The 20762-nt window shown below is 42.1% G+C and overlaps 1 pseudogene; it reads right to left on the reverse strand.

The window, feature by feature from the left end:
- Positions 1-491: 491 nt before the first annotated feature.
- Positions 492-20762, reverse strand: part of LOC112809155 (BOS complex subunit NCLN-like) — a 62087-nt pseudogene continuing 41816 nt past the window's right edge.

The following is a 20762-nucleotide window of genomic DNA, read 5'->3' on the forward strand; positions in this document are numbered from 1 at the left end:
GGGGGGCACAAGGCTTCTAAGGAAGGGGCCAGAACCGGGGATCCAGAGGCTGGCCCTGCCCTCCTTCAGACAAGAGGAGAGAGTACCCCAGTCACGAGAGGGCGACTGGGGTAGGGTGGAGGACAGACACAGGGTTGGGAGTCCCTGGTCAGCATCGCAGGCAGGAGCAGGGACGCTGAGGCTGCACATTTCCTCTGTCATCTCTGCTCACAAGCCCCGAGGACCATGGGGTCGCCTCCAGGGCTGAGGGCTCACTGGCAGGCTTGTTCCCAAGTCCATGGCCTGGCCCTGGGACTTCTACCTAAATGCTCCTCCAAGGGAATTCAAAAGACGAAAAGGAGAAAGATTCCCCCAAGTCCTCAGGAGCAACACAGAAAAGCTCTGTAATTCCAGGCGGGGGCCTCTCAGTAAGGGGTGAAGCCCTGCTTCCCGCTGGGTGGAGCAGAGAGGGGTGGCAGGTGGAAAGCTCCCTGCGCTGGTGGGTGGCCCCGTCACTGCATCTTGGCCTTTGGGAGCAGTCCCTGAACTGTTTTGTACAGGAGGTCGAAGTGCTGGGGGCAGCAGGATGGTTTGAGTGAGGTCAGGGGCAAACCCTGCCTCAAGGAAGGCCTGAGGGCCACCTGTGGGGTCACCTGCTTCTAGGCAGGACGGGGGGCGGGTAGGGGATGCCGAGGACTCACCTGGCCAGGTTGACTCTCCCACAGAGGCCTTGCCTCCCACCTGAGCTCCCACCTGCTCACCTGGACTGCCGTGTAGGCCAGCCCGAGGTAGGCATCAATGCAGATGGCCAGGAGCATGTAGAAAATGGCTGGCTTGACCCTGTAGGCACTCATCACCTGCTTCAGCTGGTCATGGAAGACAAACTTGGGGTCCTGTGTATCGGCTTTGATGTGGTGCTGCTTCCCCTCCTTCAGGTAGTGACTCAGCTAGTGTTCCGGCATGGTGAGGAACGTGCAGGATTTGTCCATCAGCTGGGTGGCCTGCGGCTGGCTGGTGGGCCAGCCCATTGCCAGGTCTAGCTGTTCCTGCTGGATCATCTGCTCCAGGAAGACTGGCATGTCTCAGGGGTTCCCTTCGCGGTCAGGTTGTAAATGACTCAGGTCAGGGCTTCTGTGATGAGCCTCAAGTTGCCGGTCAGAGTTTTAGAATTGACCAGAGACCTCACGTCCATGCTGCTGCTGCACTGGCTGTCACGGCGGCTCTCCAGGTGGGCCAGGGCGAAAGCAGACAGCCAGAGAATGGTGCAGTGCTCATGCTCCCAGGCCAGGATGTCCTCAGCGGGGTTGATCTTGTGCACCACGGGTTCCTGCAGCTCCGGGACCTGGCGGCCACTGTCTCCAGCTCAGGCAGGAAGGCATGTTGCAGCGTCTCCTTGCAAGGTGGCTAGGACGTGTGAAGATAGAGGCTGTCCGCCTGGACCACGGTGTCAGAGGACAAAGGCCACATTGTACTGAATATGCTGGAATCTGTGTGGTTCACGTTGTCTTCCAATCAGTGCTTGGTTCCCTGGTAGTTGAACTCGCCCTTCCAGGAGCAAAGAACAGAAGGTTGTACATTGCGTGTGTGCACAGGTTGGGTAGTAATTTGGCAACAGAGGCAGAGCCCTGGGAAGCGGAGCTGGCCTGTGTCTACGTGTAGATGGAGAGCAGGGCCTCCTGGTGCACAGCAAAGGACATGGGGTCGATGGTCTACGTGGCCAGCACCTTGGGCCCCATCTCCATGAACTGCTGGATGACGTCCTGGGACACAAAGGACACATTGTCTCCTGCCCTATCTTTGCTAGATTACTGGTATGTACTAATTATGAGAAATAGATTTGGAATAAATCTTGCACTTATTCTTGTCAAATAAATTTAACATAAATTGTCCTGTATTCTCTTTCATCATCATGTAACCATGTGAGATGAGGAGAGAAGCTATTTTCTGCATTTTATAGCGAGGAAACTGAGGCACAAAGTGGCTAACATCCCATATGACATAATGATGGAACTGGTATTAGAATTTAGGCTTTCTAGGGGTGCCTGTCAGCTCAGTCAGTAGAGCATGCGACTCTTGATTTTGGGGTTGTAAGTTTGAGCCCCATGTTGGGAGTAGAGATTACTTAAAATCTTTTTTTCTAAGATTTTATTTATTTATTTGAAAGAGAGAGAGAGAGAAAGAACAAGCAGGGGGAGTGGCAGGCAGAGGAAGAGGGAGGAGCAGGCTCTCCACTGAGCAGGAACCTGATGCAGGGCTTAATCCCAGGACCCTGGGATCATGACCTGAGCTGAAGGCAGACACTTAACTGAGTGAGCCACCCAGGCGCCCTCTAAAAATAAAATCTTAAAAAAAAAGAATTTAGGTTTTCTCTTCCTCATTTTACTGAAGCATCCCAGGCCCAATGAAAATATTGCCAAGTTCCCTAAAATATTTTGGAAATACTAAATATATACAAAGAATTTTGCAGAGATATCTTTTAACCAATGTTAAATAATCATTAGGATACTAAATATCACAAATGAGAAAGACAATGGACTCTGAAAAACAAACTGAGGGTTCTAGAGGGGAGGGGGGTGGGGGGATGGCTTAGCCTGGTGATGGGTATTGAGGAGGGCACATTCTGCGTGGGGCACTGGGTGTTATGCACAAACAATGAATCATGGAACACTACATCAAAAACTAATGATGTAATGTATGGTGATTAACATAACAATAAAAAAATAAATATCACAAATGATGTCTCAACTCAAACTCAAAAGTTCTCTCTTTCCTACCAGCTTTCTCTCTCATGGTCTCAGTTTTTTTTTTAAAGATTTTATTTATTTATTTGAGAGAGAGAATGAGAGCCAGAGAGCATGAGAGGGAAGAGGGTCAGAGGGAGAAGCAGACTCCCTGCTGAGCAGGGAGCCCGATGTGGGACTCGATTCCGGGACTCCAGGATCATGACCTGAGCCGAAGGCAGTAGCTTAACCAACTGAGCCACCCAGGCGCCCTCATTGTCTCAGTTTTTGCCAATGATGCCGTTATTCTTTGCTTGCTCTTCTTCCCCTCAGCTTCCAACTTTGGCTGGCTGCGCACCCCACCTAGATTCTGATGGTTAAGATCACCTTGTCTTAGCATGCATACCTCTTCAGCAGGTGCCTTTCAAGAAAATTCAAGCCTGGGTATCTTCCTTAAGACCCCTTCTGTCCCATGGTAAACACTCTGTACTTTTGCCCCACCAAATACTTGGAGTTCAGACTACATCCACTGCAATCCGCTGTCTTTGCTCGACAGTCATAGACACCTCCAACCAGTCTTTAAATCTATTATTTTAGGTAAACCTCAATCGCCACTCCTTGGGCCTTCTGATTTTCAAAGGACACATATCAACTGTTGTCCAAACTCTAGAGAATATATATCAAGCTCAGAGTAGTTCTCTTGAAGCCCCTTTAATTTAGTTTGAAGATCGTGAGAGTGGGGAGAGAAATGCACAGCATTATGACAATCTTCTAAGTAATCCTCACTCATTGGTTACCCTTCCTGATCACTCTTTTCTTCTCTTGAATAGACCAGAGGCTGGTAATGGGCTATTTTACAATGCACTAAGCATGTCCTTCATTGGATAAATTGATATTTCTTTTTAGAATTGCCTTAGTTGGCTATAACAAATGATCCTAGACAAAGTAACTTAAACAACATACATTTCTTTCTCACAGTTCTAAAGGCTGGAAATTGGAAATCATGATACCAGCGTGGTCGGGTTCTGGTGAGAGCCCTCTTCTTAGTTGTAGATGGCCAACTGCTTGCTGTATCCTCACTTGATAGAAAGAGAACTATCTAGCTGTCTGGTCTCCTCTTATAAGAACATTAGTCCCATTCATGACCCAAAGAACATTAGTCCCATTCATGACCCAATCACTTCCCAAAGGCTCTGTCTCCAAGTACCATCACATTGGGATTAGGGTTTCAGCATATACATTTTCAGGAAACAGAAACATTTAGCTCATAACAGGAATGATGGGTATTTGTCACATATATTTTCCAGCAGCAATTTGGAGACAAATATTTCCATTTTAACACTGTGCTTCACAGATAAGCGATACATTAAAACATAAAAAGACAAGGATCCTGGCTCACATAGCTTAATCTCCTGGAAATCCCAACAGTTTTATGCTGGCTTATAGTGTACATGATAATTTGTGATATTGTTATCTACTTAATTCCTAGGAAACAGCACAAGTTGGTCCAACAACATTTGGTGCAAAGGAAGAGAAAGTAGTGGAGGCTAAAAGCTCAGATCTAGATGATGTCAAGAATGGGGGGGTAAGGAACTCTGAGAAACCTCTCCTCCATAAAAGCAATGAGGGGGCACCTGGGTGGCTCAGTCGGTTGGGTGTCTGACTTTTGATTTTGGCTCAGGTCATGACCTCAGGGTCATGAGATCAAGGCCCGTGTCAAGCTCTGTGTTGGGCATGGAGCCTGCTTCAGATTCTCTCTCTCCCCCTCCCTCTCACTCGCTCTTGCTCTCTCTCTCGCTCTAAAAAAGAGAAGGCAATGAATACTAGCCAAAAAATGTAAAAGCAACTTTTCCAGAACTCTAGAAATTAACTAAAAGCTTGCAAAAATCAAGAGAGCATTTCTTCAAGAAAAATGGTTTAATCTCGGTAAGAACAGTGAACTTTGTGTCATTAGAACTTCCCCTATTCCCATACTCTCTCCCCAGCTCTGTGGTAGCCTTGAAAATCGACAGCCCACAATCACAGTGAAAACCAGCACCTTAGCAGCCGTGGGAAGGATCAGAATGACAGAGAATATAGACTTTATACTTCCTGACTTAAAAACTTACTGCTAAACCATATTAATCAAGACAGTGTGATGCAGGTCTATATAGATCAATGGCGTAGGATAGAAAGTCCAGAAATAAACCGTCACATCTATGGTCAATTGATTTTCAACAAGAGTGCCATAACCATTCAAGGGGAAAGAGTAGTCTTTTCACCAAAAAAATGTGCTTGGACAATTGGATATCCACATGCAAAAGAATGAAGTTAAACCCTTACCTTATACCACATACAAAAAATGAATTCAAAATGGTTCAAAGACCTGAAACTATAAAATTCTTAGAATGAAAATAGGTATAAATCTTTATGACCTAGGTTGGGCAATTTAGGCACTTTTAAAAAATATTTTATTTTTAAGCAATCTCTCTATCCAACATGGGGCTCGAACTCACAATCCTGAGATCAGGAGTCGCATGCTCCGTTGACCGAGCCAGCCAGGTGCCCCAATTTAGGCACTTCTTAGATATGACACCTAAAGCATGAACAACAAAAGAAAAAACAGATAATTTGGATTTCATTAAAGTTAAAAAATTAATGGGGTGCCTGGGTGGCTCAGTTGGTTAAGCATCTGACTCTTGAGATAAGACAACCCATAGATTAGAAGAAAATATTTGCAAATCACATATATGATGTCTTGCATACAGAATATATAAGGAACCCTTACAGCTCAACAATAAAAGGATACCCCAGTTAGAAAATGGGCAATAGATTTGAATGTACCCTTCCCAAAAGATGATACACGAATGGCTAATAAACACATGAAAAGGTATTCAGCATCATTAATCATTTGGGAAATGCAAATCAAAATAAAATGATACCCACTATTCTGGCTATAATGGCTAGGAGATATATATTAGATAGGTAGATAGGCAGACAGACAGACAGACAGACAGACAATGACAAGTGTTGGTGAAATAGGAACACTTACCCATGTTAGTGGTAATGTAATGTGGTGCAACCACTCTGGAATACAGTCTGGCAATTCCTGAAATGGTTAAACATAGAGTTATCACAAGATCCAGTAATTCCACTCCTAGGTCTATTACCAAGAGAAATGAAAACTAATATCCACACAAATGCCTGTACACAAACGTTCATAGCATTATTCATAATAGCCAAAAGGTGGAGACAACTCAAATGTCCATCAACTGATAAATGGGCAAATAAAATATGGTACATTCATACAGTGGAATAGTATTGGGCAATAAAAAGTAACGAGGTACTGATACCTTCTACAACATTGATGTACCTGGAAAATATTATGCTGCATGAAAAGAGCCAGTGAGAAAGACCACATATTGTAAATGTCCTTTTGTATGAAGTTCAATATGGGAAAATCCACGGAGGCACAAAATGCATTAGTGGTCGCCAGTGGCTGGTAGAAAGGAGGAATGGGGAATGACTGATAATGTGTATGGGGTTTCTTTTGGGGTAATGAAAATTTTCTAGAATTTGGGAGTTGTGATGTTTGCACAACCTTGTAAACATGCTAAAAATCACTGAAAAATTGCTTACTACTTCCTTCTAAACAAATATAAACAGATGGTATAAGGCTCTATAGTTCCACTTACCAACTTAAGGCTGAGATATAAATGCAACTCACTTCTTTGGATTTCCAGCAGCAGGCAGAAAGACTGTGTGCCTTGGTGTCTCTTCAAAGTATACTCTTGCCTACAAGTGAAATCCAAAGGGGGTAGTAGATGATGTTTTTTAAGATGATGCTTAAACATTATTTACAAATTTGTCATTCCCCTCCTCCTGTGAGAAAACTGTGTAACTCTCTTTAAAACAAGTTTGTGTCTAAGATGTGTTTAAAAATACCAACTTTTAAAAACAGAAAAGCCTCTTTACAAAGAGCTGCAATTATTTAAAAACTGTCAGCATCTACATATTTGAGAATTTTCATTGCATGTTAAAGACTGATTCATTCAAAAGAAGTGGAAACAGAAGACTGAATATATAGGAAAGAAAGAGAGCAGGAGCTTCCTGTAGAGTCGTGATTTCCTAGGTACCATATTTGGATTTCACAAAAGTCATTACAGGATCTTAGGCTATTGGCATAAAAGAAGGGCAGCATGATATATCATCCATCTTTCTCCCTTCAATTTTTGATTAGTGTAAACAAAGAAGTAGGTAGAAGGCATATTGAAGTTATGAAGAAATACGGGCATCCCTCTGGTGAAAAGTGTGCTGTCACCTTTAAAGTAAGGTATAATGAAAGGATTCTGGAAGACCACTCCCTTGGGAGCATCTGAATGATGAGTCATTATAAAGAAAGCAGGAAACAAAAATCAAACACCTTCATCAGATCACGTGTTCTTGTCTATCGTTTGAGTTAACCCCACTACAGAGGCATGGCAGGAAGGCTTTGAGCACAGCCCCATCTGAGACAACCGTGGTGAGGGAAGGCCAACAAAGTGCTAAGAAACAGAGAAGTCGACTGGTAAGAAAACCCAAACAGTTTCCCCTTCTTCGACAAAACCCAGATATTTGTGAACCTAGAACACCGTTGCAAGTTCTGATTTCTTCACTTGAAAAAGGACTGGATGGAGCTACAGAAAGTCCAGAGAAGAGCATTTCTGAAACTCAGGCAAATAAAGAAGATTGTTATGTGAGGCCATGCTAAATAACTAGCATCATGTATTTTTCAGGCTAGCAAATGAAGGCCGAGAAGTGATATTATTATACACTGTGAAATCCATATGGTGACCATAGGCTTGTTTGTCATCTTTCAGTATTAGAACTTTTCATTCCTTATCTTTCTAACCATATTGTAACATATATTAATGCTTTGAAACGTGAAATGTGAACTTGAAAGCTCAGTCCTATCCAATGTATGAGCCACTCTGAAGGCAAACACACTGTTTAGGAGCTTCCAGTAACCAGTGGAATCTGGCTTTCCCTGAACCCGGAGTATTGGTCAAGGTTCTCCAGAGAAATGGAACCAATGGTGTGTATGTATATACATGAATATGGTATGTATGGACTTGTCAGCCTCCATAATCATATGAACCAATTGATTATGGAGGCCGACAAGTCCCAAGATCTGCAGGGTAAGTTGGCAAGCTGAAGACTTGGGAAAGCTGATGGTATAGTTCCACACTGAAGATTGGCTTGAGATCCAGAGAGAGCTAATGTTTCTGTTCTAGAGTAAAGGCAGGAAAAAGCTGATGTCTCAGCTCAAAGGCAGACAGGAGGGATTCTCTCTTACTTGGGGAAGGGTAAACCTTTTTATTTTATTTTATTTTATTTTATTTTATTTTATTTTATTTTATTTTATTTTATTTTATTATGTGATGTTAGTTACCATACAGTACATCATTAGTTTTTGATGTAGTGTTCCATGATTCATTGTTTGCATATAAATTCTATTCAGGTTTTCAGCTGATTGGATGAGGTCCACTCACATGGAGGGCAATCTGCTTTACACAGTCTAATTTAAACATTAATCTCTGGCCAAAATACCCTCATAGAAACACCCAGAGTAATGTTTGACCAAATAGCTGGCCGCTCCATGGCTCAGCCAAATTGATATATAAAATTAACCATCACCAGTGGTATATAGGAAATGAACCCTAAATACTTTATTTTCTTAATTCCTCATGTTTTTCTCTTTCCTGTACCATTTTTGCTAGTATGAGCTTCTAGAATTCTGCATTGATTTCCTGGACTTTCTCTCCTGTTCCTTCCACCAACTCTTTCCCCCATTCTCTGTATTCTGAGTGGCTGATGGCAGTTCTACTCTCAACTGAATGGACTACTCCAAACCACGTTGCTGACTTTCACTTTATTCACAGGTTTATCTACTCCGGTTTGGAGACCCTTGCTGCCATAACTTCACTCTGCAGACTGACTCCCTTAGATGCTGATGCTAGAATAATTTAAGATCCAGGCTACCTTGATCTTTTGGCCAATAATTTAAATTGTTAGCTATCACTTACAAGAGGGAATCCAACAGTTAATTTCATTTCCCTAACTCAAACCCCCACTGTTCACAGCTTCCTTTCTTTCCCTGTGGTCTCTTTGCTGAGTTACTACTTCATATACATATGTTCACTTAAAGTATAAACATAACAAGATTGTGTCCCTCATCTCTTGCTTTACTTTTGGTCCAATTTCACAATTTTAAAAGAATTAGACTTTAGAGAAAAAGGAGATAAATTGGACTACATAAAATTTTTAAAACTTTTGTGCTATTGACAGTATTATCAAGAAAATGAAGACAACCTACAGAATGGGAAAATGTTTGCAAATATATCTGATAAGGGCATAGGATACAGAATATATAAAGAACAATGACAACTCGGGGTGCCTGGGTGGCTCAGTTGGCTAAGCGTCTGCGGCTAACTGCTGCCTTTGGCTCAGGTCATGATTCCCAGGGTTCTGGGATCAAGCCCTGCAACGGGCTCCCTGCTCAGCGGGGAGTCTGCTTCTCTCTCTCCCTCTGCCCCTCCCCCCTGTTCATGCTCTCTCTCTCTCTCTCTCAAATAAATAAAATCTTAAAAAAAGGAACCATGACAGCTCAACAATAAAAAGACAAATGACCCAATGACATAATGGGAAAAGGATTTGAATAGAAATTTCTTCAAAAAAAGATGTACAAATAGTCATTAAACACATGAAAACATGCTCAGCATCATTAGTAGGGAAATGCAAATCAGAATCACAGTGAGATACCACTTCAACCCACTGGTGTGGTTATAATACAAAAAGACAGTGACCAGTGTTGGCAAGGACTTAAAGAAATTGAAATCCTCATACATTGCTAGTTGGAATATAAAAAGTTTAACTTCATTGGAAAACTGTTTGGACGTTTCTCAGGGAGTTGAACATAAAGTGACCATATGATCCAGCAATACCACTCTTAGATATATTGAAAATACCCAAGTGAATCAAAAACATATGTCCACACCAAACAGTGCATACACATGTTCATAGCAGCATTGTTCATAAAAGCTAAAAAGTGGAACCAACCCAAATGTCTTTCAACTGATGAATGGATAAACAAAATGTTATATATTTATACAATGGAATATTATTCAGCTATAAAAATGAATGAAGTTCTTATATGTGCTGCAACATGGGGGAAACTTGAAATCATTATGCTAATTAAAAGAAGCCAGACACAAAAGGGCAAATATTTTATGATTCCACTTACATGAAATGTCCAGAATAGGCAAATTGATGGAGACAGAAAATAGAATAGTGGTTGCCAGAGGCTAGAGGACCGAATAAAGATTGGGGAGTGACTGCATGGGTGTGGGATTTCTTTTTGGGGAGTAAAACTGTTCTGGAATTAGGAAGTGGTTGTACAACCTTGTAAATATACTTTAAAATGTCGAATCGAGAGCATACATCCAAACAAGAGGTTTTACATGGATTTTCATAGGAGCATTATTCATAATAGCCAAAACGTGGAACCAACTAAAATGTCCACCGACTGATGAGTAAATAAACAAAATGTGGTATATCCATACAGTAGAATATTATTCATTAATAAAACTATAAACACTGATGAAAGAAATTAAAGCAGGGTGGCTTAGTCGGTTCAGTGTCTGACTCTTGGATTCAGCTAAGGTCATGATCTCAGGCTCATATGTGAGATTGAGCCCCGTGTTGGGCTCCATGATCAGTGAGGAGTCTGCTGGAGATTCTCTCTCCCTCACTGTCTGCCCCTTCCCCGCTGCTTGTGTGCTCTCACTCTCTCTCTCAAAATAAATAAATCTCTAAAAAAAGAAATTAAAGCAGACACAAATAAATGGAAAGTTATCCCATGTCCATGGATCAGAAGTATTAGTTGTTAAAAGATCCATGCTACCCAAAGTAACCTACAGATTCAACGCATCCAATCCTATTATCATTTTTTTGAAGAATTTATTTATTTATTAGAGAGAGAGAGAGAGCGTGTGCGCGAGCAGGGGGAGGGGCCGAGGGAGAGGGAGAGAGACAAGCAGACTCTCTACTGAGCATGGAGTCAGATGTGGGGCTCGATCCCAGGACCCTGAGATCATGACCTGAGCTGAAGTCAGACGCTTAACTGACTGAGCACCCAGGTACCCCTCCCGTTATCATTTTTTACAAAAATAGGAAAACAGTCCTAAAATCCACAAAAGACTCTAAATAACTAAAGCAATTTTCAGCAAGAAGAACAAAGTTGTAGACCTCGTACTTCCTGATTTCAAAATGTATTATGAACTGATAGTAATTGAAACAGTATGGTACTGGCATGAAAACAGACGTGTAAAAACAACCAGACATGTAGAACAATGAAAGAGAATAGAGCCCAGGAACCCATGCATATAAGTGAAATGATCTTCAGCAAGTCAGCCAAGACCATTCAATGAGGAAAGGACAGTCTCTTCAACAAACAGTGCTGGGAAAACTGGATATCCACATGCAAAAGAATGAAATTAGACCCTTGCCTTACATAATAAAAAAAAAACAAACTAAAACTAAGTCGAAGACTTAAATAAGACCTGAAATTATAGAACTCCTTGAAGAAAAAATAGAGGAAAACCTTGACATTGGTCTTGGCAATAATTTCTTGGATATGACACCAAAAGCACAGCCAACAAAAGCATAACTAGACAAGTGGGACTATGTAAAACTAAAAAGCTCTGTAGAGCAAATGAAACAGTCGACAAAATAAAAGACAACCTATGGATCGGGAGAAAAATATTTGCAGGCTATGCATCTGACAAAGGATTAATATCCAAAATGTGTAAGGAACTCCTACAACTCAATAACAAAAAACCCCAAATAACTTAGTTAAAAAATGGGGAAAGGACCTGAAGAGATATTTTTCCAAAGAAAACATACAAATGGCCAAAAAAAGATGCTCAACATCACTCATCATCAGGGTAATGCAAATCAAAACCACAATGAGATATCACCTCATACCTGTTAGGATGGCTATTATAAAAAAAGAAAAGTGTTGGCAAGCATATGGGCAAAAGGGAAAGTAAAAACAAAGAAATCTTACTCTCTCAAAATTAAAAACCACTGTGTACCAAAGGACACAATCAGCAGAGTGAAAAAGTAACCTACAGGATGGTAGGAAGCATTTGCAAATCATATATCTAATATGGGGCTCCTATCCAGAATATATAAAGACCTCTTACAAGTGAACAGCAGAGAAACAACACCATTTAAAAATGGACAAAGAATTTGAATAAACATGTCTCAAAGATGACATACAAATGGCCAACAAGCATATGAAAAGATGCTCAACATCATTAGTCATTAGGGACATGTGAATGAAAACCACAATGAGATACCACCTCACATCTATCAGGATGGCCACTATCAAAAAAACAGAAACTAACATGCATTGACAAAGCTATAGAGAATTGGGACCTTTACGCACTGTTGATAGGAGCACAAAATGGTATGGCTGCTATGGAAGATGATATGGTGGTTCCTCAAAAAATTAAAAATAGAATTACTATATGACCCAGCAATCCCACGCCTGGGTATAGACCCAGAAAAACTGAAAGCAGGATCTTGCAGAAATATTTGCATGCTCATGGTCATAGCAGCATTATTCACAATAGCCAAGAGGCAGAAGCAACACAAATGTCCATCAATTAAAAAAATATGGCCCATACATACAGTGGACTATTTTTTTTAAGATTTTATTTATTTGACAGAGAGAGAGACAGTGAGAGAGGGAACACAAGCAGGGGGAGTGGGAGAGGGAGAAGCAGGCTTCCCGCCAAGCAGGGGGCCCGATGTGGGGCTCAATCCCAGGACCCTGGGACCATGACCTGAGCCAAAGGCAGACGCTTAACGACTGAGCCACCCAGGCGCCCTACATACAGTGGACTATTATTCAGCCTTAAAAAGGAAGGAAATCCTTGAACAATATTGTACACCTGAAACTAATACAACAGTGTATGTGGACTCTACTGGAATTAAAATAATAAACTTAATTTTTAAAAAAGGAAGGAATTCCTGTCACATGCTGCACATGAGTGAACTTCGAGGTCATTATGCTAAGTGAAAATAAGACAAGAGTTCTTGTCTTCACAAGAAGACAAACATATGCAGTATGATTCCATCTGTATGAGGTATCTAAAGTAGTCAGATTCATAGCAACAAAGTAGAAGGGTGGTTGCCAGGGGCGGAGGGGAGGGGGGAAATGGGGAATAGAATTTCAGTTTTGCAAGATGAAAAAGTTCTAGAGATTGATTGCACAACAAGGTGAATATACTTAATGCTGCTGAACAGTGCACTTAGAAGGGTTGAGATGATGAATTTTATGTTGTGGGTTTTTTTTTAAGATTTATTTATTTTAGAGAGAGTGCATATGCATGTGTGCATGGGGGGGTACAGAGGGAGAGGGAGGGAGGGGGAGGGGCCTAGGGAGAGGGAGACAAGCAGACTCCCTGCTGAGTGGGGAGCCTGACACAGGGGCAGGGCTCAATCCCACGACCCTGAGATCACGCCCTGAGCCGAAATCAAGAGTTGGGCGCTCAACCGACTGAGTCACCCAGGCGCCCCTGTTGTGTGTGTGTTTTTTTTAAACCACAATTAAAAAGTTTAAAACAGAAAGAAATGCTGGAGGTGCTACTTTACACAACAGGCAGCAAACTCAAGGATTAATTAGTCATTCAAGAGCTGGTACAGGTTCCTATTGTAAATAAGTTTTAAAAAGATTTAAGTATAATTATAAGTGATAACATTAAAATGGATTTTTAACAGAATTTGGGATGTTTGACATTCCAGATCTTTAAAAAGATCACTAAACAGAGGATGATATGCTGTCAAACAACCTAGCTTTTGGTGCATGGATAAAAGAGACTTCTGGCCTGGATGGACCACACCTCTGACAGAATGAGGCTACTACTATGTTCCAATAAAATTAAAAGTCTACAGTGTGCCTGTTTAATTAATCAGTCACTTAAATAATATTACTTTAATGTAAGTTTGTCGAAGCCAAGTGATAACCGCAGAGAGCTTTGTAAAACAACCAAACCCAAACAGTGCTACAGATTTAAAAAACCAAAAGGACCCTTTTCATTATTTTATGGTTCTATATTTTCATGGCAGATGTTGACATTTTACCATTGTTCCAGAATCAAATGTCAAGTTATTCCTGTTCAGAATTTTCCATTTCCATTTTCAAAGAATTCCATGTGCAGCTGTATTTCTAAGTGAACTCTCTGCTTGCAAAAGCCCAGCATTTCTAAGCAGGTTTGTAAATAGGCTTGAAGGAGGACATGCAGGCACTGGAGACCTGCTTGGGTTAATTAATTCTCTTTTCAGGCATTAGAACCTACACAAGTAGGCCAGCTGGAGGTGAATGTTTCCTTTGAAAGAGATAATTATATGCCTTACCAATTGTTTGCTTTTCCACATCTCCCCCGGTCAGATTCCCCAGAATTCATAAACTAAGTATCAGGAGAGGTTTTTTTCACCTCCTGGGAAACTGAACGTGTAGATGAGCTGAGATAATAATTGTGGATAATACAGATAGTTTGAAGGTCTGGATGATGCATACAAATAATTATAAAGAGCGGACTGTGGGCTTCTGCTAAGTATAGCATCTAGAAACTGCTATGGCATTGTAAATTGGTAATTATGCTTCAATTCACATTTTCTTCCCTTTGTTAGTTATAGATGTTAGTCCTCAGATTTCACACTATCCGCTTTCTTTCCTGCAGAATGCTGTGGTAAATGACTCTCTGTACCACCTCGGGTGTGTAAAAGCAAGGGGGACCCAGCCCGTCTCCATCCCTGGGGGAGAGCCCACGCCCCCCCCCCCGCCCCCGCAGCAGCAGGGGGCAGTTAGGAAAGGCTTGGCTTCGGCTTGGGGGGGGGGTCACCGTTCAACTGGCCTTTCCTACGCCAAAGCCCACCTCACCCAGGAGATGGCTTCCCGTCGCGCTTTGTTAGGCAAACCCAAGTAAGTGTTCGTTCTTCCTTCCTGGTTAATGGATTCAAGTTGGCCCGGCCTGCTTCTGGAAATGGCGTGAGCCCAGGGAGGCAGTCCTGTGTTCCCGGCCGCTTAGCAGCACGACTGCGTGGACTTCGACGCCGATCTGAGGCTCACTGCTACTGGTCTTTTCTTTACAGCTATTTAGAAAATGACCTGTAAAGACTAGAAATTTCATGTGCTACTCTCCTGCCATGCCTAAAATCTTGTTTGTTCTATGCTGTTGGAGTCATGGAGCTTTATAAAGCTAAAGGACCACAGTTCCTTAATGCCTTTCCTCTCCCAGCTTTAATTATGCCCAAGGGAGAGACTATAGGAGGAACAGGTCAAGAATGACCTTTGCTTCCCTTGCGGGAATGGAAGGGGACCAGAGGGGCGCTGTCTGGTAACACCTGAGACACAGGTTAACAGCTTTCTCCACAGTAAAAGCAGCAGGGACAAAGGAACAGGGGACTTTGCTGACCTGTTCACAGTAGCTCCGGCCTCACAGGTCAGTGCTGCTCTGTGCCTCAAGCTCCTGTCGATTTCCTTTCTCAGTTTACCAGTACTGCTGTGTCAGTGCCTCTGTCCAGGCAAGGAGCTCGTGGTGACTAATGTCTTCTCCCCATCTTGCTCTTCAGGGGGAGAGTGGGGGGGGGTGGCTCCTAAAAGTTTCCAGACTTGTTCACTGGGATGGGAGTTAGTCCAAAGGGAGAAAAAGTGGGAGGCCCTGGTGGGGGCCTCTGGCATTAGTCCCCAGTGGGGCAGAAGAGGGGCGAGAGCTGAGCTGCCCTATTTACACCAGCTCCTTCGCGGGCTTCTCATGCTGTGGATCCCATCAAATTGCTTGATTATAGTACCAGGGGCCTGGAGTTCCTGATGGCCTCCTTTCCCTTGCTGTTCTCTGGTCACATGCAAGAAGTATCTATAGAGAAGAGAATTGGGCACGACCGAATCTTGCCTTAATTGGTAGAATGAAAGGTTTGCAGAAGGAGATTTTTGGGGGGACAGGTACACAAAGAGTGATGCTATCTATGTTGACTTGGAGCAAGAGAGAAGCTAGTCTGTAACGTTTTCCCTGTTAATACCAGCATTTCCTTCATAGCCCTCTACTGCCCCTGGGCCTGTGAGTTTTGGCAACCTTGCTTCCTCTCCTCGTGAGAGACTGGAACAGAACAGCTGCCTTAGTGCTTTCACAGAGCTTGGGGACTGGAAACACCATCAGATTTTCCATCTTCCCACAGCATAATCCATTTCTGATAGAAACAACCATGCAGTGGCTGCAAGGGGGCTGGATCAGGAGTGACCCACACCTTGCTTCCCCTGCTGGAAGGCAGCCCAAAAGGAGAATTAGGGGGAGCTCTGGTGTATGTCTATGGATAGGAAGTAGTGGTGGAGGAAATGTTGCTGCCCTGCGAAGTCTAGAACCTCTGCTGCCCTGCACCTGAGGGCTTTGGATAGCTCTCCTTTCTCTGTTTTTTGTTAAAATAAACTTTTAATTTTAAAATAGTTTCAGATGCACAGAGAAGTTACAAAGAAAGTACAGGGAACTCCTTTGTAGCTCACACCCGGTTTCCACTGTTGTAAGCATCTGACATTGCTCTGGCCCATTTGTCATAATGAACCAAAATTGATACATTACTATTAGCTGAACTCCGCACTTTATTTGAATTTCGTTGACTTTTCCCCTAATATCCACTTCCTGTTTCAGGATCCCATCAAGGCTACCACTGGTACTAGGGCTGCCGTAACAAAATGCCATGGATGGAGTGGCTGAAAAAACAGAAATGTATTTTCTCACAATACTGCAAGCTGGAAGTCCAAGATCAAAGTGTCAGCAGGGTTGGTTTCTCCCGAGGCCTCTCTCCTTGGCCTGCAGATGGATCATCTTCTCGCTGTGTCCTCGACATGACCTTTTCTTTGTGGGCATGTACTCCTGGTGTCTCCTCCTCTTCTTATAAGGACACCAGTCCTATTGGATTGGGGCCCCATGCTCATGACCTCCTTTAACCCTAATTACTTCTTTAAAGGTCTTATATCCAAAGAAGCCACATTGGGGGGTTACTGATTCAACATATGAATTTGGGAGTCACCTAATTCAGTTCACAACACCACTTCTCTCTTTTTGATAGGTTGAGACTGAGCAACTGTGTTTCTGCCTTTACAGAAATATTTTCCCAGAAGTTTGCCTGTATTAAAAAGGAAAAAAATGGGGTGGTCATTTTAAGGTAAACGGATCATGACTGATCCTTTCCTTTTTGGCAATGGAAGGCTGCTTAAATATAAATTTAGAGGTCCGACTCAAGTGGGCACCTCTGCTTATCAGTCTGCAATGTTTGAGAAACATTGGTGAAGAAGAACCTGCCCTCTTCACACTAGATCTTTCTTCACTGGTCTTTGCTGCTCTCTGCCTCTGGTCCTGTCCTTCAGGTGTATGCGTGACCCTACAGTTTTGAGAACATTGCTGGTAGCCCATTTATAAAACTAGATGCCTCAACTTCACAAAAGCCATGATAATTTCTGTCACCCAGTTTATGTCCCACAAAAGTGTGTGGAAAAAAGTCCCAAAGTGATCCTTGAGAGAGTGATACCAGTGAAAATGGAAGAGTGAGGACCTCTGAAATGACCCTCCTGCATCAATGAAAAAGAAAACTGTCAAAAAATGTCAGATGTGGTACACACACACAGAGGAATATTACTCAGCCATAAAAAAGAATGAAATCTTGCCATTTGCGGCGACATGGATGGAGCTAGAGAGTATAATGCTAAGTGAAATAAGTCAGAGAAAACCTAATACCGTATGATTTTCCACTCATGTGGAATTTAAGAAACAAAACAAATGAGCAGAGGAAAAAAAGAGAGAGAGGCCAACCAAGAAACAGACTCTTAACTATGGAGAACAAACTGATGGTTACCAGAGGGGAGGTGGGTGGGAGGATGGGGGCGAAAAGGGGATTATTAAGGAAATTTTAAAAATCTGTGTAGAAAAACAACAACAACAAAGGATTATGGGAGAGACTGGTAAACATTAATAAAATGAAAGTGCTAGAAAAAAGTCAGAATTAATTTTTTCAGGACTTTGGAAGTTAACCGAATATTTGCAGCAATCAGGGAGTGTTTCTATAAGAACAAATGCCTGGCTAGGTGAAAACAGTGAGGTTTGTGGCCTCTTAACTTGCTTTAGTCTTGTCCCCAACTCTCCAGCTCCCTGGTAGCCTTGAAAAACAACCGCTGACCTTCTCATCTTGGCAGCCAACAGAGGGAGCAAAACCAGTATGGAGCTCTTTCAAAGACTCATTCCCCACGAATGATCTGTCTGGTGGCTCCCTGGAAGATCCCACTTGCAAGTGTGTCTGTATTTGACCTGACTCAGAGCTTATTTAGTGTGAAAAACTTTTCCCCATGAGGCATTTGTCAAAAGCAATTTGTGAGGAAATTGTTTAACTTCCTGGCTGTCTGGGAAGGTGATAACAGTTGTAGAAAGCAACAAGCTAACTAAAAACTTTTAAAATCAAGTTAGGGAATGAGGTTTTGAAAAGCTCTCTGATATATTCCTGGGAATCTAGAGGGCCATGTGCATGCTCAGGGTTATTTACATACTCAGGAAAGACCCGAGAAGGCCCTAAGCTCTCACCACTGGTTGACTTGAGGCTCTGCAAAAGCAGAAAGTGAACAGTAAGGCAAAGTTTTAAACTGCTTACTGGAGCATTGAATGTGGGCCTTATCACACACACAGCCTTTCAGCAAAGATTGGTAGACTTGTTGGTTTCGGTAGTTTAAAGAAATTCCTGTTGAATGGGTAATTGACCACCAAGCCAACTGAGCAGAGATTTTTAATGGTCACACATGACAAAGAATACAGACTTAAAAGAATAACTTCAGAAAAATCACTAAACAAGCAACAACAATTACAAGAGACAGCAACAACAACTTCCTCTGGGGAGGGGAGAGAATTTGATTTCCAAAGTTTTTATATTACTTAAAATGCCCAGTTCTCAGCAAAATATTACAAGATAAGCAAAGAAATGAGAAACCATGGCCCATACACAGGATAAAAAGCATTAAACTGAAACTGTCACTGAGGAAACCCAGACATTAGACTTACTAGACAAAGATTTTAACTCAGTCACTTACAATATGTTCAAAGAACTGGAGTGAAATATGTCAGAAGATCTAAAAGAAAGTATGAGAATGATGTCTCGTTAAATAGAGCACATTAACGAAGAGACAAGAATGATAAAAAGAACCAAATGGAAAAAGAGAATGAGATCTTGACATTTGTGATGACCTGGATGAACTAGAGGATATTATGTTAAGTGAAATAAGTCAGACAGAGACAAATACCAAATGATTTCACTTACATGAAGAATCTAAAAAACAAAACAAATGAACAAAGAAACAGCAGGAACAGGTCCATAAATACAGAGAACAGACTGTTGCCAGACGGAAGGGAGTTGGGGGATGGGCAAAATGGGTGAAAGGGAATGGGAGCTATTTATTCTATTTACAGAAAGAATAAGTCATGGGGATGAAAGGTACAGCATAGTGAATATACTCTATGGTGTTGGTGGTTTTTCTTTTTTAAGATTTTATTTATTTATTTGACAGAGAGAGACACAGCGAGAGAGGGAACACAAGCAGGGGGAGCAGGAGACGGAGAAGCAGGCTTCCCGCCGAGCAGGGAGCCGGTTGCGGGGCTCGATCCCAGGACGCTGGGATCATGACCTGAGCCAAAGGCAGACACTTAACGACGGAGCCAGCCAGACGCCCTGCTCTATGGTGTTGTAATAGCACTGTATGGTGACAGATGGTAGCTACGCTTGTGAGCACAGTATAACATACAGAGTTGTCGAATCACTATGTTGTACACCTGAAACTAGTGTAATGTTGTGTGTCAACTATACTTTGATTCATAAAAAAAGAACCAAATGGGGACACCTGACTGGCTCAGTCTGTAGAGCATGTGGCTCTTGGTCACGGGGTCGTGAGTTCAAGCCCCATGTTGGGTGTAGCGATTACTTAAAAAAAATAACTAAAGTGAAGAAAAAGAACCAAATGGAAATTCTGGAGTTGAAAAAGACAGTAACCGAAATGAAAAATTCACTAGAGGGGCTCAATAGCATATTTGATCAGAGAACTTGGAGATAGGTCTATTGAAATTATCTAGTCTGAGGAACAGAAAGGAAAAAGAATGAAAAATAAACAGAGCCTCAGAGACCTGTGGGACACCACCAAATGTACCAACATATGCGTAATGAGAGTCCCAGAAGAAGAGAAGAGACCAAAAGGCAGGAAGACTATTGGAGGAAATAATGGCCAAAAACCTCGCAAAATTTGATGAAAAACATTAACATGCACACCCAACAAGCTCAACAAACCCTAATTTGATTAAACTCAAAGAGATCCACACCTAGATGCATCAGAGTCAAACTGTTGAAAGATAAAGACAAAGTGAGAATCGTGCAGACAGCAAGAGAAAAAGTGATCCAAACCATAACAAGGGGGTCCCCGATAAGATTAACAACGACTTATCATCAGAGACCATGGAGGCCATATTACCTGTATGAAGGCAGGGGCATGACCTATTCAAAGTGCTGGAAGAAAGAGTCTGTCAACCAAGAATTCTAAGTACATCAAAACTATACTCCATAAAAGAAGAAGCAATTAAGACATTCCCAAATGAATAAAAACAAAGAATTCTTCACTGGCCGGCCTGCCTTCCAAGAAATACTAAAGGGCATTTTTCAAGTTGACCTGGAAGGACACTAGACCGTAACTTGAATCCACATGAAGAAATAAAGATCCTCAGTCAAGCTCGCCCCATAGCTAAACATAAAAGACAGTATCTATGTATCTTTCTTTGCAACTTGTTTTTCTCCTATCTGATTTAAAAGACAGCCCCATAAAGCAGTAATTATAAATCTGTGTTCATGGGCTCTTACCGTGTAAAGACGTAAAGCGAAAAGGAAGGGAGAGTGAATGCAGTTTTATGAGAGCAGAGTTTTTGTAGACTGTTACAATTGAGTTGATATTAATACGAACTA

This window comes from Callorhinus ursinus, unplaced genomic scaffold (genome assembly GCF_003265705.2).
Source record: "Callorhinus ursinus isolate GAN/ISIS: 27379988/994484 unplaced genomic scaffold, GSC_fseal_2.0 scaffold33, whole genome shotgun sequence".
NCBI classification, from domain to species: Eukaryota; Metazoa; Chordata; class Mammalia; order Carnivora; family Otariidae; genus Callorhinus; species Callorhinus ursinus.